This window comes from Numida meleagris, chromosome 12 (genome assembly GCF_002078875.1).
Source record: "Numida meleagris isolate 19003 breed g44 Domestic line chromosome 12, NumMel1.0, whole genome shotgun sequence".
In the NCBI taxonomy this organism is placed as follows: domain Eukaryota; kingdom Metazoa; phylum Chordata; class Aves; order Galliformes; family Numididae; genus Numida; species Numida meleagris.
The window spans coordinates 13,146,351-13,162,951 of NC_034420.1; the positions used below are offsets into that span (position 1 = coordinate 13,146,351).

At 45.3% G+C, this 16,601-nt stretch overlaps 1 protein-coding gene across 1 annotated transcript in view; it reads left to right on the forward strand.

Moving 5' to 3' along the window:
• ADAMTS2 (ADAM metallopeptidase with thrombospondin type 1 motif 2) overlaps nt 7–16,601 on the forward strand; it is a 169,587-nt gene continuing 152,992 nt past the window's right edge. The window contains exons 1-2 of the mRNA XM_021410855.1: nt 7–34; nt 916–1,277. The gene's annotated coding sequence lies outside the window, so the exon portion shown is untranslated. The remainder of the gene's footprint in view (nt 35–915; nt 1,278–16,601) is intronic.

Sequence of the window (16,601 nt, forward strand, 5' to 3'; positions counted from 1 at the left end):
CCCGCCGCTGCCCCGCGGCGTCCCGGGCACAGAGGTAGGTGCCCGCCGGGTCCCGCGGCCGTCCGCCGCCTCCGGGCTGCTCGCTTCGCCCTGCCTCCGGCTGCCGGTGCCGGGCAGCCCGCCCGTCTCAAGTCGCGGCTGCGAGCCCTGCGGTTTGCTGCTCCGCTTGAACTTCTTCTGCGGGCGCTTTTGCTGGGTTTCCAGTTGCGAGCGGCGGGCGAGGACGGGGACGGAGATGGGGACGGGGACGCGGAGCATCGCCGGCAGCACCGCGCCGTGCCCCCAGCCGCCCCTGCCCGCCCTGAACAGGGCAGGGTTCGGTCCCGGAGTTCCCGGTGCGGGATGGAGCACATGGCAGCTCGTCTGCCTGCTCCTCCTCTCGCTGCCTCGGCCGTCACCGCCGTCCCAAAGTCCCCGGGCGGCCGCCGGCACCGCTGCCGGTTGCTGCCCGCGGCATCCCCGTCCCCAGCTGGCCCATCCCCGCCGCGCCGCGGGGATTTCGAGCGACACGCAGCCCTTACGGGCTTGCAGCCCGCACGCCGGCTCCCTCCCCTGACCCTCCGAGTAGTCCCGAAAGGGCTCCGCGCCCTCTGAGCGTCGCCGCCCGGCCGGGAAGCCCCGCTGCTCTCCGAGGGCCGAGCTATGGGTCCCGGGACCCCGCTGCATGTCCGGCAGCGCGGGGTCCCCCGGGCAGGCGGGTGGGCTTGGGCAGCTGTCCGCTGCTTTGGGGAGCAAAGGCAAGTTTGAATGAACTCTGCACACTTCGTGCTGGTGAACCAAGTGCTTGTACAGGACAGGGTCCGTTTGCCTTATGTAAGTGTCTGCCGTGCTAATGAATAATGGAATAAAAATCCAGCGGCATCAGGACGTGTTTAGGTCCAGTATCTCTCTCCTCTCGTATCTCTCCCTGCAAAGATGCCATTCTGAGGAATATAGAGGAGTACAGCCTTGTCATCCCCACCAGCACCGACTCAGAGGGCAGGTTCCTATCCCACCTGGTGTCCGGACCGCCAAAAGCACGCTTCAGGAGAGCTGCGGACAACTTGCAACAAGAAGCAGCAAATGAGCAAATATTTTACAATGTCACTGTTTTTGGAAGAGAGTTTCACTTCAGGTTGCGGCCAAACTCCAGGCTCGTTGCCCCTGGAGCAACAGTTGAATGGCAGGAGGACTCGGATGAGACTCGCATCGAACCTCTCTATGGGAATTGCCTCTATGTTGGGGATATCACTGATCTACCAAATGCTTCAGTTGCTATCAGCAATTGCGATGGGTTGGTGAGTTACTTTTGTTATTATATCTAAGATAATTACATTAATTTTCTAAATATAAAATGTGTGGACTGCCATAAACTCACACCTCATATGGTAACTGTGAATGCAAATTAACTAATGTTCCCTTGTGTGGGAATAGCTGCGCCGCACCAGGCACTGCTGTGCAGACAGTGGCACTGGAAGTCGGAGCACATGCTCTGCGGTAGCTACTCGGTAACACAGCAGCCGAAGCCAAGATTTGTGTTGATTTGTGGTAAAGTTACTTGAGGCACCTGACACCTTGGCAACAGGATGAAATGTCATGTTCTGGAAATCCTCTTCCGCTTTTCACTTCCAATCTGCAAAGGGAAATTTTAGAAGACTTGATCCTGAATAATGGGCTGGACTGCCCTGTAAACAAATCTGATAGGTAAGATACGTTTCTGCCCTGGGAAAGTTCAATTTATTCAGTCTTTTTTCATAGATCGTTCACTCAGTGAGTTTTATTGCCTAATCAAGTGACTGATGGAAAGTCTCAAAAGAGTCTGAGTTCCACAAGTGAAGCAGCTCCCTGTGATTCATTCCGCAAGGCTGTGTGTTTTAAAACTTGCTGCAGCTTTCTGTTCTGGAGTGCTTGTTTCACAGTCAAATGATAACTGCTCGTACCTGACATCCTAACCCATTGCACTATCACTCGGACGGTAATTACTGCATAGAAAATCGTTAACTGAGAAAAAGGCTATATTTTTGATAATGAACCGCTAATCTAGCCAATATTTTCTTGCCATATCCTTTAGAGTTTGTAACTTTGAGATTACTGTATTTTAACGCATTCTGTTCTCTGCATTAAAAAAAAGCTAGTATGAGTCAGTTGTGTTTCTGTTTATTTAATCATAGAAAGCCGTTCGCTTGCTGTGCCAAGATGATAACATGCATGGGGATAGTCTGTTGGCTATCTGAGAATGGAAAGGAGTCAAATACTTTTGCCTTGACTCTTTCCTCTCCTGTGATTTCTCCTAGCTGTGTGCTTCCCTGCTTGGAGAAGCAGGTTTTAATGTTCTGTTTGCTGTGCACAGCTGTCCAAGGGCAAGAGGAACACCAATGTTGTGCAAGAAGAGCAATTTAGAAAGCAGAACATGACCCTGGAGGCCTGCCTCTCATAGGAAGCAGGAGTACTTTGGTCCCCCAGTACCTAGCATGCATCATTTTGTATAGGGCAAATTTTTCTTGCTTGGAGCATTGCAGAACTGGGGCGGAGTCTCATTCCGCAGCTTGCACCCACAACCTGCGTGCCTGATTCCAGTATTCTTGGTTTCGTTGTCCATTAGAAGAACCAGGAGAAGATTTGGTCTGGTGTGGGAGCGCGTTTGTTATTGCCCACGTCCTTGAAGCCATACTGCAGGAAGCATTACCTCAATATCTTTAAGCATCTGGCTTTAATGATTTCCCTGAGATTGTGCACTAAATCTGTTTGGAACAACAAATTGAACTCTGATCCCTTGGGTACTATGTTCCATCTCTACCCATTCCATCCTAAGTTTCTCTCTTTCTTTTGGGGGGAGAGTTTAAAACAGATATCATTGGAATTATTGAAACTCCAAGAAATGATACTAGCGATCCCCCAGCAGTCACTGGTCCAAGCACTGAAGCTGAGTGCACTTAACTCTGTCAGCTTACTCTTTCATTTCTTGTGTTTGCAAAGAGTATTAAAGATTCTCTTGAACAATATGTTGCTAACGAGACATCCTCAAAGACCACTCACTGGGCTGTATGTTGCTCTCAGATTTATTGGGATTTTGAATGGGAATGAACGCATCAGGAATATTATTCTCACTTGGTTTTGTATGTCCATTTTGCCACATCTTGTTTACTTCAGTGAAGAAATTCAACAGACTCCTGCCTTGTCCTTCAGCTGCCTGGTGGTGTACATCCTGTGGCCAGTGTTCTTAACACACCTCTTCTATTTCCATCTCCTTTCCAGGGATGCTGGAGCTTTCTGACAACTGGGTTGTCAACTGAGGAGTGCTAGAGTTGTTTGTTGCAAACTTGTTTCCATTAATGCCTTGAAATGCCTGCTATTGAAGGTGGTTTGACATCTGCCTCTGTTTTTGGTGGGCTTCCAGCTTTTGCCATTGGATATTAAGGTGGAGATAATATTTGAATTAAGTTCCAAAGTTTGATCTTTACATTGCAAAATTTGTTGACTGAATTTAGTTCAAGTAAGTGAATGCATCTGCCATCTTGCCAACTTCTGATGTTATTTCCTCAGAACATCCCCTTTGGTTTGCACTTAACTGCCAAATGTGTCTTATTTTCCAGTTATTGTCTGAGAAGAGTCTGTCTGGTGTTGCTGGTGTTGCCAAAAAGAGAGGCTGTTGGAATGGATTTATATGTAAATAGTAGATCTGTGAACAGATTTTTGAACTGTACTATAAATGGCAAAGGTTTTTAATCTGCAATCATTTAAAGAAATTAAAAGGTACAGTGAATGCATATACAGAATTATCTGCTGCTCTGACTGAGGAGATACACGTTTAGTCTGGGGCCTCTAAGTTTTCTGTAACAGAAATCAATGACAAAACTATTTTTGTTGACTTGAAAATCAGATCAGAGACAGGCGAAGAGAACTTCCGAAGTATGCAGTCTGGGTGTGTTTTCAGAGTTCAGATGGATCTTTGCAGATCATTGGAAAGCTAAAGCTAATCGATAGTTTTTTTGAATTATGGATATGAGGTTTATCATTCAAAATTTTTCTGAAAGCTTTCTGCCTGAAAATATAAACACTCAGGACAATGTGATGTCACCTTGATTGTCACGATAGAACTCAAACTAATCTTCACCTAAGTGGGCAAAACCAACATGGTTGACTGTCTGTGGCCTGTAAGACGTTGCGGCAGGTAGTGCACTGGGAGTATGGTTTGGTCCTTGGCCAGGTCCTCACTGGGGACACGTTTGGAGATGAGGGAGCGAGCTGACCTCGAGGCTGTAAAAATACCATGAAATAATAAAGGGTCGCAGAATTTGGTTCTAAGATAAGTCCTTCCCTAACCACAGCAGATGAGCCTGCTGCTGTGGACAAACTCTTTATGCATCTGGGTTTCTTATCTTAATAAATACCCGTGCAGTGCTTGAGGCAGACGTGTACTTCTTGGTTGTGAAACGTAAGAGGCATAAACTCTCTCCCAGTTTCCTCATAACATTCATGGTTTGTGAGGCAGAACATGTGCTTAAGCACAGGCAAATGCAGGAGGATCACAGTATGAACAATATACTGGTGTGGGTAATGAGCGTATAATTGCCTTAAGCCTCGTAATCAAATTTATTGTCAGATTTATGGGGGCTTCTAAAAGCCTGAGGATCACAGCTTGGCGTTGGGGAGTCAGAACAATCTCACCCTCTCTGAAGCAACTGGAGGAACATCGGCTCCAATACAGGAATATGATGTCTTAGCTTTGTTTCATTAGCGTAATTCTAATAATTATTATAGTTTGTATAAACTACAAAAATTAAAATACCTGCTGTTTGAAGACTCTGTGTACATTGCCATTAAAATGGGAAAAAAATAGAAATGGACATAAAGAAAGTAAGCTATGGAGGACATTTATGGTTGTGAGTTTTCTCATGGAACTACAAGCACTACCCTTCATGCGTTCTGTTTTGGGGTACCATGCCACAGCCGACTCACTACTGTAACTGACATAAGTATTTCTTCTTATGGGATGAAATAGGCAGGGTTTGCCCTACAGCATTTCAGTCTCTCCTGGATGCTGTAATAACTGTTTGAGAGAAGCCTGTTAGCTGGCTGCTTGCCCAGATGCTATTTCTTCTAGAAACGCTTGGGAAGCCAGCAGTACTTTTTAGATTGTTGCCCAAAACTAATTGTAGCTGTAGTACTGAGCTGACCTGGGTGGGTTCCTGGCCATGCATTCCCCTCACTAAACAGTCATGAATCTTCAGGAACTGGCTGGCGCTTTGGCTGTTGTTAACTTAGGTGCACGTCTATCAATTGTCCCAAGACATTATCTGTGTTATTAGTGTTTTATTTCCTGTTTTAAAATCAGCTGGTTGGAATACATTTATTTTCTCTCCTCTTTATTTCAAAGGGACTATTCATATGATCTAATTTTAGACATGTAATGTAAGTTATAAATGTAGGAGCCCAAATTCCAGACTCATTCAAACAGCTTTCCTGAGAGCAATTCAGACTACCCATGTGAGGTGCCCACCTTTTTCCCTCCCAGGATAGTATTCCCTCTGTCTTGCCTACTGTGTTCCCTGCACTCCTGAGACACTTAAACACATTGTGAAATCTGCCCTTGTTCAGTATAATCCTGCTTAACTTTGAGCATGTGCTTGTGCCCTTTGAAGTCAGCGAGCTTTCAGGTTGTACTCTTAAACACCTTCCAGACAGAGCTGCCTTCCTGAACCTGGCCACAGCGCTGACGTTGGGTCGAACTCATCTTATCTAGATCCCATAACTTACCTGGGCAACAGGGTGAAGGATCTGCTCACAATGAATACAACAGGGAAGACAAACATGCTTATGTAACTGCTATTTTTCCATTTAGACATCCATCTCTTGCTTTCATATGGATTTACAATTTAGTTTTGTTTCTGCTTTATCTGGTTTTTGGATTTCACTGGTTTGTGATGGAGCAAAAAAGCAGAACTCAAGGTAGCACAGGATTGTCTTCAAAGTCTGCTCAGGTCCAGTACCCGATGGCTAAAACAGATGCCTGCAGCAAATAATTCCAGTAATTCTTTTTGTAATGTAAGTTCCTAGCATTGATATTGGGATTGTGTTGCATACATTTTTAGTGGATTAAAATTTGGCAGGGATGATCTCTTCATTTGGGAGCTTTCCCTTAAAATTGGAAAAAAAAAATCTAACCAAAATTGCCATCTCTTTGTGTGCAGGGGCAAAAACCTGTGGGCCTTTGGCTTTTTCGACAAGTGGGACTCTGAGACAGTGGCAGGAGAAATGCAAATAATTCCTTCCTCTGCAGATGATTAGAGAGAGATCTCTATTAACACATATGGTCTTTCAGATTCATTTGGCTTCTCCACTTGTTTAAGCCAAGCATGTATGTCAGTTTGGAGCAGAATGGGAGTCTGCACGTCGCAATTCATACGCGTTATATGAAAGACCTGCATCACCTGACGGAAAGCAGTGAGCTATTTTAGTCCCTAATACTCAAGAATGTCCATATATTTTCACAAGACAAAACCTTTAGTTCATAATCCGTCCTCTGGGTTCATGTCCCCAGCTAGCACCAGCCTAATTAGTCAGCCCTTTCTGCTTTGTAAATTGCAGAGACTTTTCCTTGTAAGAGCTATAGCCTGAAACACTGAGAATGTAAACACTATGATTCAGCCTCTAACTGGAGTAAATTATCCTCATTTTGCTCTCCTTAGGAGAGAATCTCTCATCAGCAAGTAGTAGTTTTTTTTTTTCTTTGCATCTTCTGCGCATGGAATACCTCACCTACATTTATCTGAGATAATATCTGATATTCTGACATCATACAGGCGGACACCATCTGGACAGAAAATCCTCGGGCAGTCTAACCTGTATTTCCATGGTGTGCTATAGGCCTGCAGATAAAAGACAGGTATTCCTTTATGTCTGATCTGACCTTGGATTGTCCTGTCTGTGGGAGTATCTCAGCTGAACTGTCCTCCTTGATGACACAAGAACTAGTTTTCCAGTCAGAGTATTAAACCATGTGCACCCGAGAACATGTGCCTAATGGCTCCTCCTACTTTCCATCTCGAAAGACCCAAATACAGTAGCTAATTTTGCTAAGGTCATAATTACTTTCTGGCGTAAACAGAACGTCTGTTTTGAGAAGTCAGTCCCTGTTCAGCTTCCAGAGGCGTGCCCTTCAAAAAGGCTGTTAGCTGACCTAGCTACCGGCTCCCTGCTTCCTCATGGCGTGGAAAGGTGTTCCAGGGAATCTAGCAGTGCAGATTTCTTCCAATAGCAAGACATTCCCACATTTGGAGTGAATTACGTATATATACCTTTTGCTATAGAAAGTTGGAAAATGCGTGTTTGGATCAACCAGAAGTCCAGCGGTTGCGTGGAGCAGGACCTCTCCTGCACAGGTCACACGGGTATTTTATTTGACCCATTTCTGAGCACTTCTTACTCACAGCGGCTGTTGCTTTGTAAGCAGGTTGTGCCATTACTTAATTGCACGTTCAGCCAGGACATTTCTCATACCGGGTCTGATTAGATCAGAGAATCAGGGAGCAGGTCTTCGCGCTCCTGTAGGAGGTTGCACAAAATTGCATTCTGTTTTTTTTTTCCCTGGGAATGGCTCTGATGTGCACGCCCTCTTTTTCAGATCGCCTTCTCCTTTTATTGCCTTCGTTCTTCCAAAGTTTCAATAAGTTCTTTAACGCGTCACATCTGGTTTCTTTAGCCCCTTTATCTGTGTGTGTGTGTTTTAAATTCATCTTTATTTGCAGAGTTTTGACACAGCGGGTTCCAGTTTTAATAGTCTGCGAAGTGAAAGGCCTACATTTCACATGCTATTTTCAGCACTGTTCCATTAAATGGTAACATTGAAAAGAAGAGCATCCTCCTCAAGTGCTGAAGGGGGTGTTGCTTCCTCATACCTAAGTCACAGTCCCCGCTATAGATCTTCTGGGTTACTCCCAGGTCTCGAAATGTCTGGTACTTTCCTCAGACCTGGAGTTCTTGGAGTCACAAACATGAATTTCACCATTAGTTTTTAAACTTTTTGGTCTGCGGATCTGTTTCCTATTTAAAACAAGTGTTTTGAGTAAGAGTTTTTCTCAAGGAAAAGACAGAGGAAAATAAATTGTATTTCTTGAAGTCTCAAAACCCACCAGGGCAGTGAAAATCAGCCGGGGTGTATTCCTAGTGTCCTAGGGATGCTACTCTTGATCAGCATTTGCTTCACATCCATATTCTGTCTTACTCCCTTAGTTTATGTAAAATTTTATGGGCTTTTTTCCTTTTTATTTTTGCTACCTTTGTCACCTTGATCTTCAAAATAAATAAGTAATTCTTCATGTGTACATCTCTCCATGGGCAATTGAAAGGTTGAGTCTGCTCAGGGGCAGTGGTACTTTCTGAATCTCACACCTTCCAAGTACGGTATTATCATTTTTCCCATTACCGTGGTGAGCTATGAATAAAGCCACTTTAACCCCCTTCCTCCTGTCATTCCCTTTAACTTTTCCTGTAGTTTTACCTCTGTGTTTGAATTTCATTGCACGGTCTGATCAGTTTTTTCCAGCATTTAGCCTGTAGTGAGGTGGACCTCACGGGAGAGATTGCAATCAATTTCTACTGAAATGAACCATGAAACCTACTAATGTCATAATGAAAAAGAGTCAGTGAGTATCACTGGGATCCTTGTAGACAAGGCACACCCAGAAGGACAGGGGCTCCAGGGTCAGTGCTACACTGGCACATGAAACCGATAGGAGGAGTTTCTGCTTCAAGTTGTGGAGGCGAACATGGCTTTCTGGCATCGTGCAATGAATGCTGTCCTCAGTATGGATTGGAGAAAGTCAAAGTAATATGTCAAGTTCAACAGGAAAGAAAAGGCCTGTTTTCTTGGGAGTCAAAGTATTTCAAGAGCTAAACATAACAATAACCCATTGACGTTTTAATAAAAATATGGAAAAATGATAGAATTTAGAATAGAAAGCATAGACGTGAGCCCAACGACTTGCTAATCCTGCTACCATTTCACCCATGTGCATAAAACAGAGCTAACAGCCAGTCCTGCCCCAAGCAAACTCATGCTGTGAGCCCTGCCAGGGCCGCGTGTGTGCACCTCCGCTGCGAGGAGCGGTGCCTGCAGCCCTTCACCAGCAGCAAGGGAGACCTGCATGTGGGGCAGAGCCTGGAGCTCTGAAGTAGAAAAAGTCTGAAGAAAACGCCGAGATTAACTAAGGATAGGTGGCAGCACAGGCTGTGGTTACTGTTTTAATAGTGGTTTTATTTGTTCTGAAGCATGACTTTTGGGTAAATCACGATCAACCAATTCATATGCAGATGATTAAACTTCTTGATTCTTCAGTGTTAAAACTACTAGGCTTTCTTCTTTCCCCGAGCAGAGGAGCTGTGGAAGGAATGTGAAAGATGTTGTTTGGAAAGCATTCTGCAAACCAGAATGTATTTAAAAAACAGTCTCTGAGAAATAAATCACTACCTGATGATGAAGACAGCTGAGCTGGGCCAAGAGTCTTTCATGTGCCAACTCTCTCTCACGTGACACGAGTTATATTGGAAGCTGCAGTCTGTGCTGCTTGTGAAGCTGAAAATGCTGAAACATTTTCTTACACAAAGTAAGTAATAAGTAGATAAAAATATGGCCTTGAAACTTTTCAAAATATCTCTCTGTAGGTCATGGTGAATCTATCCAAAGTCACAATCCTGCTGTAAAGTGGGAAAAAAACCATCCCCAAACACCCAGAAGTACAAATTTTATGCCCAATAAAGCACTTAAGGATGAAGAAATTATAGGGATGAATTTGGATTGTTTTCAGGTTTATATTAAAGCTTGAAATCAGTTTCCTACTTGTTTTAGGTTTCATTGTGAAAATGGCAGATCCAGTGTTCATCAGTAAACCCAAGTGCTGAATAAGTAAATAAGGACTAGCGGTGTCTGTCAGCACCAAATGTTTGCAAAAGTTAAGGCACATTAAGGCTGACATAAGCAGTAAGTGTAACAATGTGATTAATCAAAGGATGATTTACCATTCTGAAATAGAAATATGAAACTCAGGCTGAGTAATTAATGGACAAGCAAAGAAAGAAAAGAGAACTTACATGATGTCTTGCATTCATTGACACTCCTTTGTAGGAAAGGATAGGGCATTTACTATGAAAGTAAAATTACTGGGTAGTTCACTGCAGTCCAGTTAAGGCCAATAAAAATTATATACATCATTATATATATATACACAGAAGAAGTGCTGAAAATAGAGTATAATCTTGCATTTCTCTAAGCAGAAAACTGCAAAGTAAAAATGGATCCTCCATGTCAATTTTTACATCGTGGTCCATCCTCATTTCGCATAAATGCCTGGAAGGTCCCATTGCAAGCAGCTGATCTTCGGGCTTGTTCCAAAGCTGTTGAAGTCACTTTGGTTTCACTGGCTTCATTGGGCTCTGCTTGGGCAGACTGATTAGCAAGGGGACATTCATTCTGGGGCAAAATCAGATCATAGCCTTGTCTTTCACCTTGTTCTCTGTCCCCTGGTGCAGTGGTGGCAAGGGGGTTGAAGACAAGGTGCTCAAATGGAGCTCTTCCATTGCTGTTTCTATCCCATATGCTGGATGGAACAGGGCAGAACTGCATGCTCCTAAAGCTGAAATAGCTCTGCTAAAGCTTCTTCCCCTTCCGCCTCACACCACATCGCTGCCACAGGAGACGTGATGCATTAAGTGAGGTGGAGGGACCAGGAGAAACCCTCCTCTTGTCCATGGCAGGAGGATGAGACAATTCCAGCTGCCTTGATTTGCAGGCTCATTCTGACAGCTCTTCTGCCTTTCTTCTATGAGGATGGAGCCAGGAAGGAGAAAGATTTTCCTGCTTTCTGCATCTGCCCCTCTTTGCTCCTGCACTGCTGGAGGTATGCTGGGGGAAGCCACGAGGAGAGGACCTTCCACAGGTGGGGCTGAAGCCTCTGAGATGCAGAGCTTTCTGTCCCTGCCTGAGGTTAGCTCTGACTTCACTAACACTAGTAGCACTTGTAGAAAACTCCCCAAATGCCAAACGCAGCTCCTCAACCCAAAATACCCAAATTATGTGGGAAAGCAACATGAGAATAACTCCAACTGCATATCTGTTCAACAGGCTGATCTGGTAGCTTGGGAATAGCTGGATCCTAAACATGCATCCAGCCAAACAGGAGTTTGCTTTCTTTGATGCAATCTTCTTTCAGCTCTCCAGTGCCCTCTTTGAGATCCCGATGGTCTCAAGTCCAACAGTCTGTCAGTAGGTGGGGAAATCAGACACTGGGTCTATTCAATTATAACGAGCCAGACCTCTGCTGATATGTGGCATCGTTCCTCCGTGGGCTTCTGGGAGCTCTGTCACTTTGCATTAGCTGAGGACCTGGCCTTATGTAATTAGATGTTTTCACACTCTCCTGGTGACATGCTCTCCTCCGACAGCCTGAATTACAGACTATCATGGTCTGTAAAGAGATACACTCCTTCCTGAGAGGCAGAAGGATACACAGAATCAGACTGCATATGCACTATTAAAATGAGATTTGGTGAAGGAATGTATTTGGGATTTGCTTACATACTTGGAAATAGCAAAAATGCATTGGGAGAGGAGAGCGGTGATCCTGAGGGCTCTCAGAGTCCTTGGTCACAAAGGGCAGATGGGTTAAAGACTCAGCTGCAAGCGCTGGGGGTTCTCGCACAGATGTTTGGGCTCGCTGAAGGCCGAATGGCTTCGTGGCTCTGCATTATCGCGCTGATGTAATTTTGGTGACATTTTTGTGTTATCGTGCAAACCTGTAGAAATCACGGCACCGCTGGCAGGGCTGTTGAATAAATGTTATAATAACATGAAATTCATCCATGATGAATCTTGTTGGGTCTTTGAAGGGTTTGGCTGCTTCTTGTGTTCCTTAGGAATGGCTGAAAGAGGTGGTTGCTTTAACCTGTGGAGTTAAGAAACGTTCGTGCTGGGGTAACCCTTTTGTAGGGCATTTGCAGAATGGACTCTGTGTCATCTTTAGCCCAAGGATGTGATTTTGAAATATCGAATCACTGCTTGCAAGTACTATGGTACGTCCGAGCTATTCCCACTGTGGGAAACTGTTGGTTTTTTTCTCTTTTTGTTTTAAATTTGTTTATATTCAGATCATTTGTCACTAATATTAGAGGCCTATCAGGTCAAATTTAATCCTCTTTTTATCTCTTCTATGCCACGAATTCCATTGCTTTGACTTAATATAACACTGACAGTTGCAAGGAGTCTTCTAAATCCCGAAGTTTTGATTTTTCATTAGGACATCACGTTCTTAATTAAAAGAGGCAGAGTCTCATATATGGAGGCTGCTTAGTGAGTTATGGGCTATTGGTGACCAATTGTGAGATGCCTTAAAGCATCCTTGGAAAGAATGCTGAACACAGGCCGACCTCAGACCTTCTCTGAGGCAGTTCTAGCCTCTTGCAGGCTGTCTGATGGAGGAGTTGTTAGCACTCAAGGAGGGCAACATGGATTAGAAAGTGCTGGAACACTTTGTCAAAATGTTTGCTTAGAGAGGCTTTGAGATTGCATTGAGAACCATGGTGGAGCTGCACTTTTGACTACTTCTGATTAGCAGAAGGTGACCTTATGGCTTTGCTGTGATGCTGCAGTGCCCTGAGGGAGCAGAACACAGTGATGGAAACACACATGGAGCATCTTGTCGTGACGCAGCCCTTTTGGCTCAGCGATGCCTTGCCATCCTTTCTCCGGCCTTCTCAGAAGGAACGACATGAAGTCCTGTTAAACTTCAGGGTCTTTTTGTGAGCCACCCAGTGAATATCTCCACGGGTGCTCTGTCTTAATGATGAGACAAGCCTCGTCGTCGCTGGCATTGCTCACAGGAGGGGTGCAGGCTGCCTGAAGTTTGATACAGCTCGGTAACTGCTTTCCATCAGCTTCCTTAGCATCCATGTGAGGAGGCGCTGCCCAGCCTCATAAAGTGGTGGCAGTGGGGTCAAGGCAGAGAGACAAAAGTGGGCAGGCAGCTCCCTTTGGTTCAGACCCCTCAGGTACTGATTATAGCTCAAATATCACCGGGAACCTGGCTTAGTCCCTGATAAAGAGATTTATTTTTCTGTTCCTGTTCGTGCTGCATTTGGCCACGATTCCAGAGGACAGCTCCACAGAACAATACGGTTCATTCTGGGAATAGACTCACTCTGTAAGAGTAATCCAATACACTATTTATAATTTTTGGCACTTCTTGTAACATGAAAGCACAAGGCAGTGCCAGTGGGCAGCACGCTGCAGTGGCTCAACTAGCCCTAATTTTTGTATTTCTCATGGGTGTGGAAGCAGCTTGCTCCTTGTGACGGGTTCCCATCCCCTTCACTGAGCCAGGGACCTTCTCAGCATCGTTCCTTTGCAGAGGAATGCGCAGCAAATGGCCATCTTTGAAACTGCAGCCAAGGGGAGGTGAGTGTGCTCCACCATGGCTAAAGGGTTGGGATTCCAGAGCTGCACAGATTGTCTGAAAGCCTCGCTCCCCACCGACTGTACGGAGCTGGTGCACTGTGCTGCTCGCCCTTTCATGGTTGGAAATATTTCCTTCAGTGGAGAAAAATGCACTGTGGTTCCTGTGGAGGACCGTGTCACTGAGAACAGGAAGAAGGCCATGTCCCTTCGTGTGCTGTGGTGAGAAGGAGGGCTGGGGAACAACAGAGGGCAAAGGGAGCACAGCCAGAAGCAGCAGGTCAGCATTAGCAGGGGAGATGCTGAGCCTGGTACTGGAGTGCCGAGGTGATAAGAATGGCTTATGAGGAGCCCATGCTGCAGGAACGAGCAGAAAACACTGCTGTTTTTTTGGCTATTTACAACAAAATCCTTGTTCAGTGAATATCCTCCTCCTCCAAGTCCATCCAGAAGGGAGAACAAAGCAACAAGCCATGTCCCCATTTATCCCAATTACATCTGCAGGGCAAGGCTGGAACAATTACCACACTCGAGAGCAAACTGAACTTGGTGCGTCTCACCATCAGGTCCATGTGATGGCTCAGGGTGAGCGCAGGGAGGTGGGAGCAGAGCTCTGAGCCACGTGCTGGTGTCACCGCGGTGCCCGCCGCTCTGCAGGACTGTCCCCTCTGGGACTGCACTGATTGATTCCACGGGAAGGGGTTGTGGCTGTAGCCAGGAGGGACTGCAGCACCTCTCGTCCTCGTCTCTGTTACCATTCTGCCAAAGCTGCTCTCGGGGAGGCTGTCTGCAGGTCTGTTGTGCTGCCAGCCAGGCCTGGTGTGAAATAACACCCCACCCAAACTGACAACAAGAATTTGTTTCTTCTGTTTGGGCTTTGGGGAATGTGAGGAAATATTCTCTGACACTGCAGTGGAATCAGCACTGGTTGCATGTGATTTCTGAACATGGTTTCTGTGGTCAAACTTTGCAAAACTCTTTAATGTTTAATGTGCCAGTCAATTAAAACAGGCTGCTCTGTGAGAAGTGATACAGTGGCATTGTACAGTTCAGCTGGCATTGCCAAAATGGACCAAAAGTATCAGAAGAAGGCTCAATGTCCTTGTTTACATAACGTAGTTTTGTCTGTTGTGTGGTTCATTAATTCCTGCAGCAACCAGGCTACGGCCTCAGAGCAGGAAACCTCCTCCCAGCTCTGAGTTCTAGCAGTAGCTGGTGCTCTCTCTTGCTAATTTGATTAAAGTGGCGATGGAAAATCAACTCTGTTCTATGTAATGGTGACTGCTCCACTGCACAGAGCGTCATCTGTCTTAATTCGTCTCGGTCAGGTTTGGATGCTGCTTGGCTAAACAGCCTTCCCGAGTTAATCACATGGGTGAAGTTTCCTTCAGCCCAGCCCAGCAGATAGCCGTGCTGGCACAACCGAGCTGTGCTGAGCTTCGGGGCCAGAGAAATAACAAGTGTCTGGGGGCAGGACCTTCTAAAGGCGGCTGTATTGCCAAATCCATCTTCCAGCAGGGTGGAGGCCTCCCAGACCTGTGCAACGCAGGAACGGCATCGGGAGGATGGAACCTCAGGGTCAGGTTTGCTGCCCTCATCATGGGAAGGTTTTTCATGGGGAAGCAGAGCCTGCGTTGAGATTTGTTTTCACACTTTAATCAGACTGGGAAATGAGGTCTGTCCAGCTGTTTTTATGAGTTGGCCAATAATGAAATTTTCTTTGAAGCGAGTAAAAACCTTTGGAAGGAAGGTTTTTGAGATTGTGCTTTAAAGTGAAAGCTCAGCGCATCTTTTCCTTAAGGGTGTTTTATTTGATTCTGCTTCTAATTCAGGAATTGGTCCAAAGCCCATTAACATAAATGAAAAGAGTTTTATTGACTTTGATGGGATTTGGATCATGCGGCACTAATTGAATAGTAAAGTGTCCATTAGCGGGGAGGAAAACAGAAGAGAGGAGAGCCAAAGACTGTTGTGATGAACCCTGGGAAGCTGAATGAACTGCAGCCAAAGTCTCCATATCTTCACAGCTGAGCTTTTCCATGTTTCTCTGCCTCAGTCGTTTTGAAACAGATACAACTGCAGATCTTTAAGGGAACCAGACTGATAAAAATCCACACATTTCTCCTGCTTGCTTACAGGTCTCAGTAGGCACATTTATTCAATGGAGGTAATAAGAATTAAAATATGGGAATTGAGGTGTATTAGAAGAAAAGGGTAGGCTTTAAGCAATGCCAGGGATAGATACCAGTAATGTGCGCTTCCTTCGCTTGAATATCCTTGTCAGGATTTTAAGGAATGCACAGAGCTCCAAATTCCAAAGAAAAGTTTCTGAAACGAGTTTTCCAGATCTGGTGCTAAAAGTAGAAGGTGGGAGGAAAAGTTCACATACTGCATATCTGGAGGGTCTGTGCAAAAAGTGGTCTGGATCAATTAAAGAAAAGAGAAAAAAAAAAAGCAGTTTTGGAACTAGACACAGAATCAATCTTGTATGGAACAACTGAAAACACAGTAGTGAACGCTGAATTTATATGTGCTGCCGGATGGATGCAAAAACGATCTGACAACAAATAAAAGCTGTCTGTCTCTTGCTCCTTTTGCTGCGATGCGTTTTGCCTGGGTGGATTCCGTGGCCTCCAGTGCTGCTGGGACACTGAGCTCAGCACTCTGCAGAGAGCACTTTTGGGGTCCCGTTATGACGGCGGGACGGGCATAAAAAAGTATTTAAGCCATTTGGATGTGTTGGAATGCGCTTGTAACCACGTAAGCGGAAGGTTCTGCCTGTCTGTGTCTGCACGTCAGCTAGCTGCTCCCACATCTTTGAAAGCAGCCCTAAATGAGAAGTTTTCTAAAAACATCTTTCTGGCACTGCTGGCCTGCTCAAGCCTTTACAGTGAGCAGCACTTCGATGACCCTCATGGGTTCCTCCAGCTTGGGATTTGCTATGGCTCAGAAGGTTATTTCCATCCCGATGTTTCTCTTCAGGCTTGCTAGTGTGTACTGAGCGTCCTCAGTCCCCCTTAGTTAGCAAAAAGAGATTTCCCCCCATGCTGCTCAGTGGTGCTCATGATCAGAATTTATGAAGAAATATTGTCTGAGGTTTTTTTTAGATTTTTATTAAAGTAATTCAGCAAAAGCATTGATCATGACACCATGATATCATAACCCCCCTGTCTATGGG